The 13,708-nt window shown below is 42.1% G+C and overlaps 1 protein-coding gene across 1 annotated transcript in view; it reads left to right on the forward strand.

The window, feature by feature from the left end:
* Positions 1 to 13,708, forward strand: part of SORCS3 (sortilin related VPS10 domain containing receptor 3) — a 306,718-nt gene that overhangs the window by 178,355 nt on the left and 114,655 nt on the right. The gene's annotated exons all lie outside the window — the stretch shown is intronic.

The following is a 13,708-nucleotide window of genomic DNA, read 5'->3' on the forward strand; positions in this document are numbered from 1 at the left end:
CTGAGGAAGAGTCCCTCCCCAGCATCCCTATAGGCCCCCTTCAGATACTGGAAGGCTGCTATGAGGTCTCCACGCAGCCTTCTCTTCTCCAGGCTGAACAGCCCCAACTTTCTCAGCCTGTCTTCACACAGGAGGTGCTCCAGTCCCCTGATCATCCTCGTGGCCCTCCTCTGGACTTGTTCCAGCAGTTCCATGTCCTTTTTATGTTGAGGACACCAGACCCACACACTATGCTCCAAGTGAGGTCTCCCAAGAGCTGAGTAGAGGGGCAGGATCACCTCCTTCAACCTGTTGGTCACGCTCCTTTTAATGCAGCCCAGGATACGGTTGGATTTCTGGGCTGCGAGCGCACACTCTTGGCTCATGTTCATTTTCTCATCGACCAGCACCCCCAAGTCCTTCTCCACAGGGCTGCTCTGAATCTCTTCTCTGCCAAACCTGTAGCTGTGCCTGGGATTGCTCTGATCCAGGTGTAGGACCTTGCACTTGTCGTGGTTAAACTTCATAATGTTGGCATCAGACCACCTCACAAGAGTGTTAAGGTCATTGAGCCATTGACCACAACTCTTTGTGTGTGGCCATCCAGCCAGTTCTTTATCCACTCAGTGGTCCACCTATCAAATTGATGTCTCTCCAATTTAGAGACAAGGATGTTGTGTGGGACAGTGTCGATTGCTTTGCACAAGTCCAGGTAGATGACATCAACTGCTGTACCCCTGTCTGTCAGTTCTGTAGCCCCATCATAGAAGGCCACAGAAGGGATACTCTCCAGCTTATCCCTAACATAAATAGCAACTCCCCCTCCTCACCTGCCAGGCCTGTCTTTTCTAAAGAGCCTGTAACCTTCCATTCCAACACTCCAGTCATAGGATCCATCCCACCGTGTTTCTGTGATGCCTGTTATATCATACCCCCGTAGATGTGCACACATCTCTTAATTCCTCTTTTTGTTCCCCATGCTACAGGCGTTTGTATAGAGGCATCTGAGCCGAGCTCCAAATGAAGCTGGCTTATTGGCTGGAGCAGCTGGAATATCTCCACATCGCTCCTAGCATTTATTATAGGTGCTATAATACTGCTGAGAGAGGTTAGGTTTGAGTTTCCTTTTCCTCATGTGATCTGCAATTGCAGATTCATTTATTCCAAAGGTACAGTTTTCAACTGTTTGACTGCAGGAACCGGGTGATGGATGAATCAGAGATGGCAGTGTAAACAGTGTATGCCCAGCAGCCCTAAGGGATCCCTCAAACATGCGACTTTCTCATTTGGTGATTTTTCTGGCAGTGATGCCTCAGTGCAGTGACAGTTTCTGCTACAACTGTCAGGCTAAATTGTTCCTGATGATGGCGAGCATTTACAATGATGCTGTTCATTTGGGTTCCTCCTGTAAACATCCATATGTTGTCCTTCATGCTGGGCGTGGGTGGTGTTGTCATTCTCCCTTGCACATTTGGACCTGGGTGAGCTGAATCACTGTGAAGCGCAGGGAGGACACCACCTCTTGTCTTCCATGAGATCGCTTGCTGTTCAGGATGAAGGGAAGGATATTCCACTAGAGCTTCCCAGGTCTGAAATCCCTTCCTACATGTGATCTCTGCCTTGGCTGTGTGTGTGTAGAGATAGGTGCCTGTGTAATCAGGCTCTGCTTTTCCCTTCAATAGCTGCCTGTTGTCAGTGCATGAATTGCCAGGGAATCTGGCCAATGAGAACTTTGGCTAGCTAGAGCTGAACTGAATTACCTCACAGAATTTTAAGAGTCTTATCTTAAGAACAGTACCGGAGAACATCTTCAAGCTAGCAGAGCCCCTGGTGGAGACCAGAGTTGGCTGGGGAGTAGGAGAGTAAGGCTGAAAACTCTTGAGTTTCTTTAATATGAGTTCAGGCTTGCAGAAGCAGGGTTGCTTTGGCACTTGAGCATCCAGCAAATCAAGATGTACAGGCCATTTAATCTTAAATTGTAGTTCTTGATTTATTATAGGATAGGATTGGACAAGCTTGTGGTAATGAAGACGGCCTAAAAGAATGAATTGTAGAAGATGGTACAAGGTAGGGTGTTTGGGTAAGAGATATTTGCTGAAGCTACATCTTCAACACTGTCAGAAGCTGAAGTTTTCTATCTTGTTTTGATAAACTTTTTCATATAGAATTTATTTCATGGTCATAGTTGTCCTGTAGGTAGCATCTGTGTTCTCTTTTGAGGGACTCCCATTAACTATGGTGGGCCTTCCTCTGAGCTCATTTGGTCCAGTATCTGGCCTTGGTCCCAGGCAGTATAGAGCACAGAACTTCCTAATGAATACAGCAAAGGTACTTTCATCCACCGTAGCTTCCCAGAAACCTTTCTGGATGGAACTGGGAGCATATTAATGACCAAAAGAGTTGGAAGTAGCATAATATGTTGTGGAAGCCCATAGAAGCCTATTGTAAGACCAAGTGGCAGAATCCAGCTAGAGTAAACACAGTGAAATGCCAGTTGTGCCATCCTTCCTGACTTACAGATCTCTTAATAGGTAGAGCTGAGAATATGGCTATTCAGACTACGTTGCCAGGAGAAGTATTAGACACCAGCGATAAAATGGAAAGGAAATTATTAAAAATTTGTATTTGCAATGCTTGTATTGATCTGGTTTTGAAGTGTATCTAGGCAGGGTTTCTAAGGATTAGAAATATCTGACTCTGCCTTCTCACCCATGCTGGGATTCAAAGCTTCCCATTTCCTTGGTGTTATCCCATTTACATAGAGGTGGACAGTTCTGCGCTTCCTTTTTGCAATCCCAGGATAAATTCTACACATTCAACTCTTCAACCTCTTTTTTTTGGGTCACTTCTATTATTACCTTTTCCGCAAGTTATCTGGCACTTGTGCCTGTTATGCATTTCGTAGTGTATACAGCTTTGCCTCAGACTGGGTGAAACCTGTACCATGGAGAGCAAAGTGCTTAGCTGCACTGAATGAATAGCCCTGGCTCATGAACCTGCTGGGCTGATGTGCTAATGCCACTGAGCAGAGCAAACCCCTCCAGCTTCACAGCTTTGTTACTGTGTGTGCACACACAAAGGCTGCAACGATCTCTACCAGCAGAGAAGGGTGAGATCAGAGCAGATTAATTGGAGCAGCCTGTCTTTACTCAGTGCCCAGCCACAAGCTTCCTCAGTCATCAAAAGTGTATCTTTTGTATAGCTCAGCCTTTGCTTGCCCTGATTTTAGGTGCTCATAGGAAATGTCCTTGGCACAATGAGCCAGTGTAATGCAATTTCTTCACTTTTCCTGAGGATGACAAGAGCTATTTGTCAGTTTTTAAAACCTGGCAAGATGCCATCTGAGTTCCTCTCTTAGGAAAGGTATGAATTGGTGGTCACTAAACATTTTCAACAATCCCTCCTTTCATCTTGTCAGTCCCTGACAAAACAAATGGCTTCAGGCTGAAGGGGCAAAGTATCCTCATAGGTGAATAGAATAGAAGAATATGGACAGATTGTAAGACTGCTCTGACTTTATGAGGGAATAGAGCTGCACACCACCAGTAAGAAGTGGGGCGCAGGTCTTACGGACCTGTGAAGTTTGCTGCTCTTCAGCTAGTGAGATGAGAACTGTATGAGGAGGGTGGACACCTAAACCAGCAAGGGCTGACCCCGAGTGGGAGTAGCTTCACTTTACAGCATTTTCACCTGTGTGAGCTACATTAGTTTTACGTGTGTGTGTCTGCCCAGTGTCTGAAAAGTGATGTGTCCCCTAACTTGGAATCTGTCTTGAATAACATCCTTTACCTGTAAAAATACTGCTGAATGGAAAATTGAAGCTGAATTGGATGGCAGGTGTGTGTGTGTGTTAAAATATGACTTAACCTGGAGCAAAATATGTTGCTTTAATTTTGCCAAAATTACATGTTCTGCTTGAGCCTAAACTGTATTTATTTCTTTCAAGCCATGTGAAATTTGTTACATGAACAGTTATATCTCAAAATAAAATGATACTCTAAATGCAGTTTCAAACCCTTTTCATTAATGCCCTTGTATACAATTTCAGATTATTTTTTTTTCAGAAATGCATACAATTTCAGAAATGAAGAAATAACAAAATCTTACATGAATTTGGAAGGTTTTTTGGTGGTGTGAAATCTTTCTTTCGCTAGTCTGAAAAAAATGCTCTTCCATTAAATCCTGTTCTGCATAATGTAGAGGTTACCCTACAGATAGTGCCACAGGGTTTATAAGGAAGGAGAGGAAGAGCCAACCATGTGATTGTATTTTTATATCTCACTTTGGCTAATGTCTGAGCCTCTCCTGCTTTGCACATTGTAGTCTTATGCTCAATAAACATGAAAGATCGGTCTGTAATAGCAACAAATGTACCCATATGCTTGCACTGTAATTAAAGGCATATATCACACAATAAAGCACATTTGAATGAAAAATATTGCTATTAGACATGTAGTTCCCATTTATTTCCCCTTATTTTTAAACTTTGAGTGTAGGCATTGATGGGAGTGTAAGAAGGGGCTTTTAAAGGGCTGCACTGCGGAGTCCCCAGAAGCAAACAAGATTTGCCTCTTGGGCTGTGAGGGCACATTGCTCCTTGGTGAAGGCTGACCTGCACCTCACCATTGGCTGTATCTACATGGTTAGTGCAGACCTCAGACCAAAAGCTGCCTAATGATTTTTAAGCTGGAATGAAGTTGGTTAAGGGCCCAGCCTGGCTTGGAGAGAGAAAAGTCAGCAGCCGTTAGAGCTGATTCAGTCTTTTGTCACTGTCTAAGAGCTGATTATAGGGAAAAAGAGAGTGAAGTAGCACCTGGGGACAACAGGAACAGCCTGCAACCCTCTTCTGCCTCTGTCTGAGCCTATTGGATGCCTGTCAAAGAAATACTGCTGCACCTTGTAGATCCTGATAGCAGGAGGCAACTCTGCCACCTCCATCCTGTTCTGATCTCTTTACATTTCCCGTGTTGTCCTTCCCATCCCTGTTCTGTATCCATGCCCTCTTCTATTCTCACTCTCTGCTCTGCAGTGCTGATGTGGAAAACTGTCACCCTGCATGGCGTGCTGCTTGCCTCATCTGTTATGTCTCAATCTCTTCTCAGACTCTGGAAGTAGGGATTTTTGGTTTCTGTTGGGTTGTTGTTTTTTTTTTTTCACCTTTCATGTCTTTAATTTTGAATCAGCTTGTTAATAAAACACTCATCAGAAGGGGGTCAGTGCCAACATATTGCTCAACTTTAGCCCTTCCCCAGACTACAGAGATGATTTTGAAGTGCTTTAAATGTCATGAAGGAATAAACAATCAATCAAAAAAGTTAGCCTTCCCTCAAAATGGCATTTCTATTTATAATGTTTACTGCAAGTTGCTAAAGCTAAGTTATTTAGAAAAGATTGAAATGTGTTTTGACGGACCAAAGTGAACATGGTTTTCCCCAGATTTTCAGTTTAAGAAAAAGACCCTCAAAGTAATACTTTTCACCCTGGCTCTGAGCCACTCCAGGATATTTGGAGGCGGGGAGAAAATAGGAAAAAGAGAGGGTATTTTTCACCCAGGACTCTGAAACGTGCCTTAACCTCTTTAGTGACATTCATTAATGTCACTGCTCCTGTTGCAGCTGTATCTGGGCTTCTTGTTCCACTACAAACCAGTAACACGGCAGAAAAGGAAAAGACACGCTGTCTTCTCAGCAGAAATGGCAAATTTTTGGCTGGGTATGCTCAGTACCAATTAGGCTTAAGGAAAATTGAAATGTGAAGGTTTTTGAGTGGACTTTTTTCACCAGTTTAATCCACTTTCCACTTTTTCTTGGAGATGAAGTGGAGAAGCAGAGAGTGGCAAGTCTTGCTTTGAGCATCAGGTTTAAGCAAACTGCAGTGTGAAACCATGAAACATAACATCAGTGCGCTGTCTTAAACAACTAGGTTTCTTTATGTCTGGGTTGAGCTCTACAATTATAACATGTGAAGCTGGGCGTTTCCAAAGTGTTTGGGCTTTGTGCAGATGATACCTGGCCGGTTCCTTTAACAGTAATGTGAAATCTGAGTTACTTTTTGTCTGAAGACCTACTTTTGCCATCCAGCATCTAAAATATTTTACTATTAGATTTTCAAATGCATATAGAACCTCACAGCTTCTGATACATTTTTTTTTCCTCTTTGAGACAGATAATGGAAATGCATTTAGTATTTAATTAATGTCTAGACCAATTTCTTATCAAAATAGTCCATTTCCAGTGAATTTTCTGTTGTACAACATCTGTAGGTATATGAGCAGCTCTGGTGAATTTCAGACATGCAGCAGTCTGTGGACATGTTCTCTTTCCATGCCTAATCTGGTTGTACCATACTGGAGAAGAACCTTGGGCTGTAATGAGGTCTGTTGATCCAACCTTTAATTGCCCGGAAAGGAAATCAAAGCAGAGAGATAAACTGGTTCGTTTGTTTTCATTACAATTACTAGTTTTTACAACTGTGTGTAGTCAAAGCCCATAAATACAGTGCTGGTAGAGGTTTTCCTCCTAAGCTCAGCTCCACCAGCTGCTACACAAATCTTTTGGCTTGAGAAGAAGGATCTATTTTTAGGTTCTTTCACGTGGAGCTGCCAAGGATGCCTTACCTGAATTGTGATTTCCAGCAGCATATAGCAAGAGAGTGAGAAGCCCTTTTTTCTCTTCTCTAAAGGTCCAGAAGCACTTCTACTGTAACACAGCTGCTCCCATGGCAAGGGGTGCTCCTGATCCAGTTTCAGCCACCCAACTGAAGCATGTTAGACTTGAGTCCTGCCCTGTTGTGCTGCAAGTAACATGAACACAGAACCTGAGACAGGGGGCTGCATAGATCCCACACCTTAAACATTGCACTGGTGCTGTGAAAGGCAGGGGTATCCATCTGTCCTCCAAAATGAAGGAATGGAAGATAGGTGAGGAAGGTTAAGACCGAAGATGTGGTATAGAAATAGGACATGTTTCTGTAGTACTCACTGCTGTCTTCATGGCTACACGAAATCTGTCCTGTTTGTCTGCTTATCCAGTTCTTCTCAATTCTGTCATCTGTCTTTTATTGCTGTGCTTTGGTGACATTTCACTGTCTGCTCTGCTCCCAAAGTCACACCAGTAGCTGAGGGCAGCTGATGGCTGCAGGAGTGTTGTAGAGGGTCTCCACAAGTGGATTTAGCATGTGGGACTAAGACAGGTAGGAAAATCACAATATTCTGACATCTCAAATGAAAAAAATTAGTAAGGGTAAATGCTTGTGCATTGTGGGTATTGAATGGAATTGCTGTTCAGGAGTTTACTATCCCAAGTTGAATTCCTTGTGGATTTCAGGTCTGATTACTATTTGTATGTCTGATTACTGTTTGTATGAATAAGGAATTATAGGGAGATGGTGTCAGCTGGACCTGGAGGGAAAAGGCGCTATCTTCAAATGATGAAAAAATAAACCAGGAAAAAGGGAGTATGTTGTCAGCTTGGAATTTCTGGGCTAAACTCCGCAAATGGAGAGAATAGTAACTAGATGGATCTGACTGTCAGGAGTATTCTTACAGTGGTTGAGAAGGGTTAGGTGTAATTTTAGATTTAAATGAAAGAAGAACAGGGAGAAATGCAATTATTGCTCATATCCTTTCACTTGCTGGAGCAGTTATCTCCTATGGTGCAGACTCCTTTGTTTTGTTTTTGTGTTGGTTTTTTTTCCCGGAGTAAGAGCAACCTTATTAAATCCTTCTTAAGTCTAATTTTAGGTGTGGAAAAAAGATCTTGCTTTACAGCGGGGTATGTGAGGACCATACATTTATTCTACACAGAATATAATTCCAAGATCTTGCAAAATGTTTCTCCTGAAGTGTTCAGCTGCCCCATGAGCCTTTAGAAAAAATGTTGTTGTCATCTCCTGAAACATTTTCACTGCAGTTTGAATTTGTTGCTGCAGTGGGTTGACCCTGTCTGAAAGCAAGGTACCCAACAAAGCTCCAGCATAGGCTTCCCACAGGGTCACAGCTTCCTTTGGGCATCCACTGCTCCAGAGTAGGATTCTCCATGGGCTGCAGGTAGATCTGCTCCACCATGGACCTGGATGGGCTGCAGGGGCATAGCCTGACTCACCATGGCCTGCACCATGGGCTGCAGCAGAATCTTGCACTTGGAGAACCTTTTCCCCCTCCTTCTTCACTGACTTTTGTGCCTGAAGGGTTTCTTCTGTCACATATTGTCAGTCCTCTCTCTGACTACCATTGCACAGGGTTGTTTTCTCCCCCTTGTTACACGTTATCCCAGAAGTGCTCCCACTGTTGCTGATGGGCTCAGTCTTGGCCAGCAGTGGGTCTGTCTTGCAGCTGGCATTGGCTCTGTTGGGCATAGGGAAGCTTCTAGCAGCTTCTCACAGAAACCACCCCTGTAGCCCCTAGACTACCAAAACCTTGTCATGCAAGCCCAATAGAGTTGAATATGGCTGTCTTCTTCCATGTAATGTGTCATCTTTAGCAGTTGTCAGACATGGCTTTTCTGTTCTATACTTTTGAGGCTGAGAAGTGTTGGGAGTTTTTCCTGCAGTTCATTTTCCTTCTAGGAACAAACTTTCTGACATGTTAATGATGCCACCTTCTTCTCCTTTTATAATTTAACCAGTGACACGAAGTGTAAAGAAAACACCTTTCAGTTTCCTGAGTAGTTTACTACTTTTTCTCTGTTTCTAAACCTCTAATTTTTTTTCAGTGATCATGATCATTTTCCCTCTGTAGAGAAAATTTAAGACCCTTCAACAGACTTGCTTTTCTGAGTTACTCTTTGCAGTCTGCTTGCATGCAGTCCAGTTTCCTACAGAAATGACCTAATTTTATTTCTCTTCTGTCACAGTTTGATTTTTTTGGCAGGAACCCTCCACACATCTTGTAGATTTTTCCCACCAGTTCTGGCTGAGAAGGTGTGAGTTTGTTTTTGTGCTTTTCTGGGATCAGAGCCATCTTTTCATGTAAGCAATCCAAGCTACTGCTTGGGATCATGCTCTTCTGAGGACATGGCAGGCCAGGCTAATTTGCCCCTCTCCTTCCATCATGCTACCATGTGTCAGCTGCTGCCCAGTTATTACCACTAGGCTGACTCTCACACTGCTGGAATAATATGAATACATCTTTCCATCATCAGCTGGATGTATTGTCTGGGGGAAGCAAAATTTTGCTTCTAATAGATGAATTGTTCTTTTAAGTGCATATAGTCCAGCTGTTCTTCCTCACTTTATCTGACACCATTATTTGTGCTCCAGGGTTGGCTGGCAGACAGGAAACTATTGAGATTCTCACCAGATGTTTGCTCAGGCCACTAGGCCTGATTTCATAGCTACAAAGGGTATCTTAATTTATTTGGATATAAGGTTTTTATGTATGTTCCTGATGCCCTAATTCTTCTTCTGTGTTTGAGCACAGATGTCTATAAGTATCAAATCTGTCTGAATTTCTTTAGTCCGCTGTCTATTGCTTTTCAATCTATACATGACATCTTCAGTGTGCTGCTTTCTGTGGTAAAGTGTACCCAAGTGACTGTATGCTTGGCCTTTCTTCAGCTTGCCTTGAATCTTAATTTTTCTGCTTGCTTCCCCCATGAAGACCAAGCAGGTCAACCTGAGAACAGGGAACCCAACATAAAATCAATCTCAGCTGAATCATCTGTGGAGAGAAATGGAGGTTTCCAAGGCATGAATAATAAGCCATTTTAGAAGTGTATCTATCTTAGTATGGAAATTTTGTCCCAAGCCTGTTTCTTGCCTGTCTGAAGATGAGCCTTGGTGACTAGCTCGGACATTGATGACTAACATTAGGGTTTGAGTTTCTTTCTATGGTTTCCACGTTTTCCCTTCATTGCTCATTCTTCTTCCCTCTTTCCACAAGTGGGATATAAGCAGACCAGTTTCTCACACTGTGCCAGTTCAGAGAAGTTTGTCTTCTTCAGTAAAAGCATCCTTTTGTTTTGTTTTGGGTTGTTTTTTTTTTTCTAGTTTTCTTTGGGAAAATAAACCACCCAAACCAAATTACCCAGCCCCAACCAAGATCTTCCAAGCAAGCCGGCGGGATCTATCACCCTGAGAATTTGTTCTGAAGAATTACAAGAGCATGGGGATGTTTTCCATATGCGACACTGTGCATACATGCATGTGTGTATGACTCCTTCCTTTCCAGCTCTTTCTGGTGGTCACACATGTCTGTGGCATGGAATCTGACATCAGGGATAAAGCTTCCTCTTCAAGAGGCTTGCCGCTTATCTTGGGAAGAATGCCAGTGTTAAACAAAATATTGCAAGTGCTCTTAGAGTTTGAAGAAGCAGCAATCTGCCTGTGGTATGTAATATCCTTATGATTCAGTGTTGTGCTGAGCAAGACAAGCATGAGTTAAGGTTCTGGCCTGTGGTGAAATAAAGTTGTATATCAGTTAGGTTGCCAAGGTCTTTCCTCACACAAATTGTGTGTTCTTGGTAAAACATAAGACTGTGTTGGTGGATGTGATAAGTCTGGTGCTACCACCCTTGAGTGTGGAGTATTGTGACGCTGTTTGGGTAAACATTTGCTATTTGCCTTCTTGATAGTGTTTCTGATTTGGCACTTTCTAAACAAAGACAGAGAGTCTAGTTTAGAAAGGAGACATTGTTTATTCTATGCAGGGTGCTCAGTGGAATTCTTCGCAAATCTAGCACCCCAATGATTATAATTTTAAGCTTTTACACATTTTGACAAACAATGAATTGTCCAGTGGTTGAGAGTTATACAACTTCTTAACAAGTATTCCACCCCTTACTGGTTAAAGGTCCCTCTCACTTCTTATGCAATCAGGCATGCAGGCTCAGTCTTTCTCTTCTTTTGAGTTAGTGGGTTTCTCAGGTTGGTTGACTGGCCCCTGCCAGAAATACCTTTTACCTGATTACTGCTCATTTTCTTCTGAGTACTCATACAAACTTTAGGGCCTGATGTTCCTTGTGAACAGTCCTGCCTCATTACCTGAAGAAGCAGGATATATGTTGTTTGTTTAGAGAAGTCTTTGTACATTATTGCAGTTATCAAGCAGAACTACAATTGGATTAGCACTGTTTCGCAAGATGTTGTGAGAGTGAATGGTGCAGCCTTTTTTCAATGGTAGGTCTAAGCAGGTTCTGAGCATAGGCAGATTGTCCCCAGTGCTCAGTACCCATTCTCAAAGACTGCACCTGTACTGCTGAACTGATGTGACCCCAAAACCAGGGATGAAAGCAGTGATGCTCTTGGATCCTGCTGGTGTAACTGGGCTTATACTTTAAGAGTAATACTTCAGATGCTTCATCAGGCCTGAGAGCACATTCAAAGTTATATTTACTTGACATGCAACGCTGGCCCCTTCACCTTTCTAAATCCCATCTGCCCTGTGGGAATGTCACATGCCAGTCTGCAGGCAAGCAGAAATTATAGAGTCATGCCTAGTAAAACTGTTGTCTGCTGCAAGGGTACATAAGCATTGTTCACATGGGCTCAGTAGGGAATTCGGACATTATGTATTTGTTCTCAAAAACACCTTAGTTTTTAGGTGGCTCCTGGTACCTGTCTGCTCAAATAGGTGCAGAGGTTGCTGGGATTGACTGAGTGCTGTGACAGTGTTACTGAGGTGCCTCGGTGGTAGATGCAGGATTCTGAGTTCATGTTAAAATATGAATTTTGTCACCCTTGCCTTGAGCCAGGTTTTGGATTTTGCTCCTTAGTCAAATCCTCTGCATACGACTCTAGCTCCATCAAGGCACAAGACCAGCCCGTACAAACATAAAGACCTATAATGGTCCTAATTTTTCATTTATTGGAGTAGGTCAAATAACATAAGGAGGTTGCAGAAAAGGCATACTTTCACAGTACACCCTCATGGTACACTAAGTCCATCCCTCTTGAACCAATGTGTTAGAATGCTCTGGTAAGAGAAAATGCCAGAGATTACTCATCTCTAAAGAGCCAGAGGAGGGCTTTAAAAAGGGAAGATCTTGGCACCAAACAAACCTCATTTCTTTCCATTGCTTAGTATTCAGCCTTAGGCCAAAATAATTTCCGTTGAAATCTGCTGTACTTGCTGCTAAATTTGTTATCTCTTCTAAAGGAGATGAGCAGAAAGTGTATATATATGTGTATTCAATTTTAATGTGTATTAGAAAATGCTTTTTTGTATATTTTATTTAGTAATTCAACATTAGCATTTACATCTGTAAATAATACTAGAAAAGTGAACTGGTCCAGAGAGACCTTTCAGGAATTGTTTTGTTATACAGCTTTAAGACTCAATCATCTGGTTAAAATTTAAAGTGAATGCCTAGAATAAGTAGGTGAATAAATAAATAAATGTTCTTGAAATGAATAATATCCTCCTTATCTCTTTATCCAAAACCACCTAAAGGCTGCAAGTTCAATTTAATCCTTCTACCATCAGTCAGTCTAAGCTTTATTTTGTATCTACAGATAATTCCTTTTCTGTCAAAGGATTCTATACTGTATTATTTTAGACTATCACTGTGGTTGTCTGACTAGAAAAGCAGAGGAAACCCAGGTAATGTGGGCTTTTAGTGCAGTATCTTACCTTATCTAGTGACAGTGCCAATTACAGCCAAATCAGAAATTCAGATTATGTCTGATCTCCTGAAGAACATGAGGCACAGAATATTTCCTAATATTTCTTACCACAGGCCCATCAATGTTGTTTGGAATGAAGTCTACATAACTGGAGCCCATTTTGACAGGAACATTGGAGGATATCTTCCTGCAACTCTTTTCCCCTCACGTGCCTTATTCAGCTTGAGCTGTCATTGGCAGAAACTGGGCTTCCTATGGCACAAATGCAAAGGACTAAGTCTTTTGTCCTTACACGTACCAGTTGCATTAGATAATTGATGAGGTCTGAATTTCAGTCTTTGTTTCCTTTTGCTAGCTATACAGTGATTTGGTTGTGTAGTTGAGTACAAACATGGTAAGAATTAATCAGCTGCCTCAGGCTTTGGACACTGCTCAAACAGCCCTTTCTGATCACCTCTGTAAATTGTTCTATGGTCCAGCTCTGATGTGGCTGTGGAAGCTCTGTGGTCAAATATACTGCCCATTCAAAAAACTTTAATATTCAGTGTGAGCACATATAGTTTATCTTCCCAATTACAGTTAGCCATCCATCATAACTGTGCCATAATACACATCACTAGGTTGTGAACCCTTCTAGTCTGAACATGGACCTGCCGCTGATTTGTAAATCCAGTTACTCAAAATCAAATCAAATGCATAACCTTTTCTCAAATGATATCGTTTTCCCATTAAGGACCTAAATTTGGATATTACGAACATTTAACTTTTCCAGCTCTGTTATCTACCTCCTTAGGCTGCAATCAAACCTTGTTTTATTAAGCCAGAATTTATTTCAGGTTAAATTTATTTGAAATCCTGTTCCAAACACTGCCTGCTGTTTATTTCTCTGTGATCAAGTTGTTATTTCTCAAAGTTTATTTTTTTCTGAAGAACGAAGCTTCCTCAGGGTTGGTGAAAAGGAGCTTACATATGCTTTGATTATGAGTGAGTAGATTGTATGTAGTAAACTAATTATATGCGGAATAAGGAGAATGGTGTTCCTGGCATTAAGCAGAGTTTGCATGAAGTAAACCTATGTCCGAGACTTAGTGTGGAGTTGCAAGGAACAGCTGTGCCATTTGTTAGCCAGAAGGACTCAAAATTATGATTATATTGCAAATTTGGCTTT

Source organism: Lathamus discolor, chromosome 3, assembly GCF_037157495.1.
Source record: "Lathamus discolor isolate bLatDis1 chromosome 3, bLatDis1.hap1, whole genome shotgun sequence".
In the NCBI taxonomy this organism is placed as follows: Eukaryota; Metazoa; Chordata; class Aves; order Psittaciformes; family Psittacidae; genus Lathamus; species Lathamus discolor.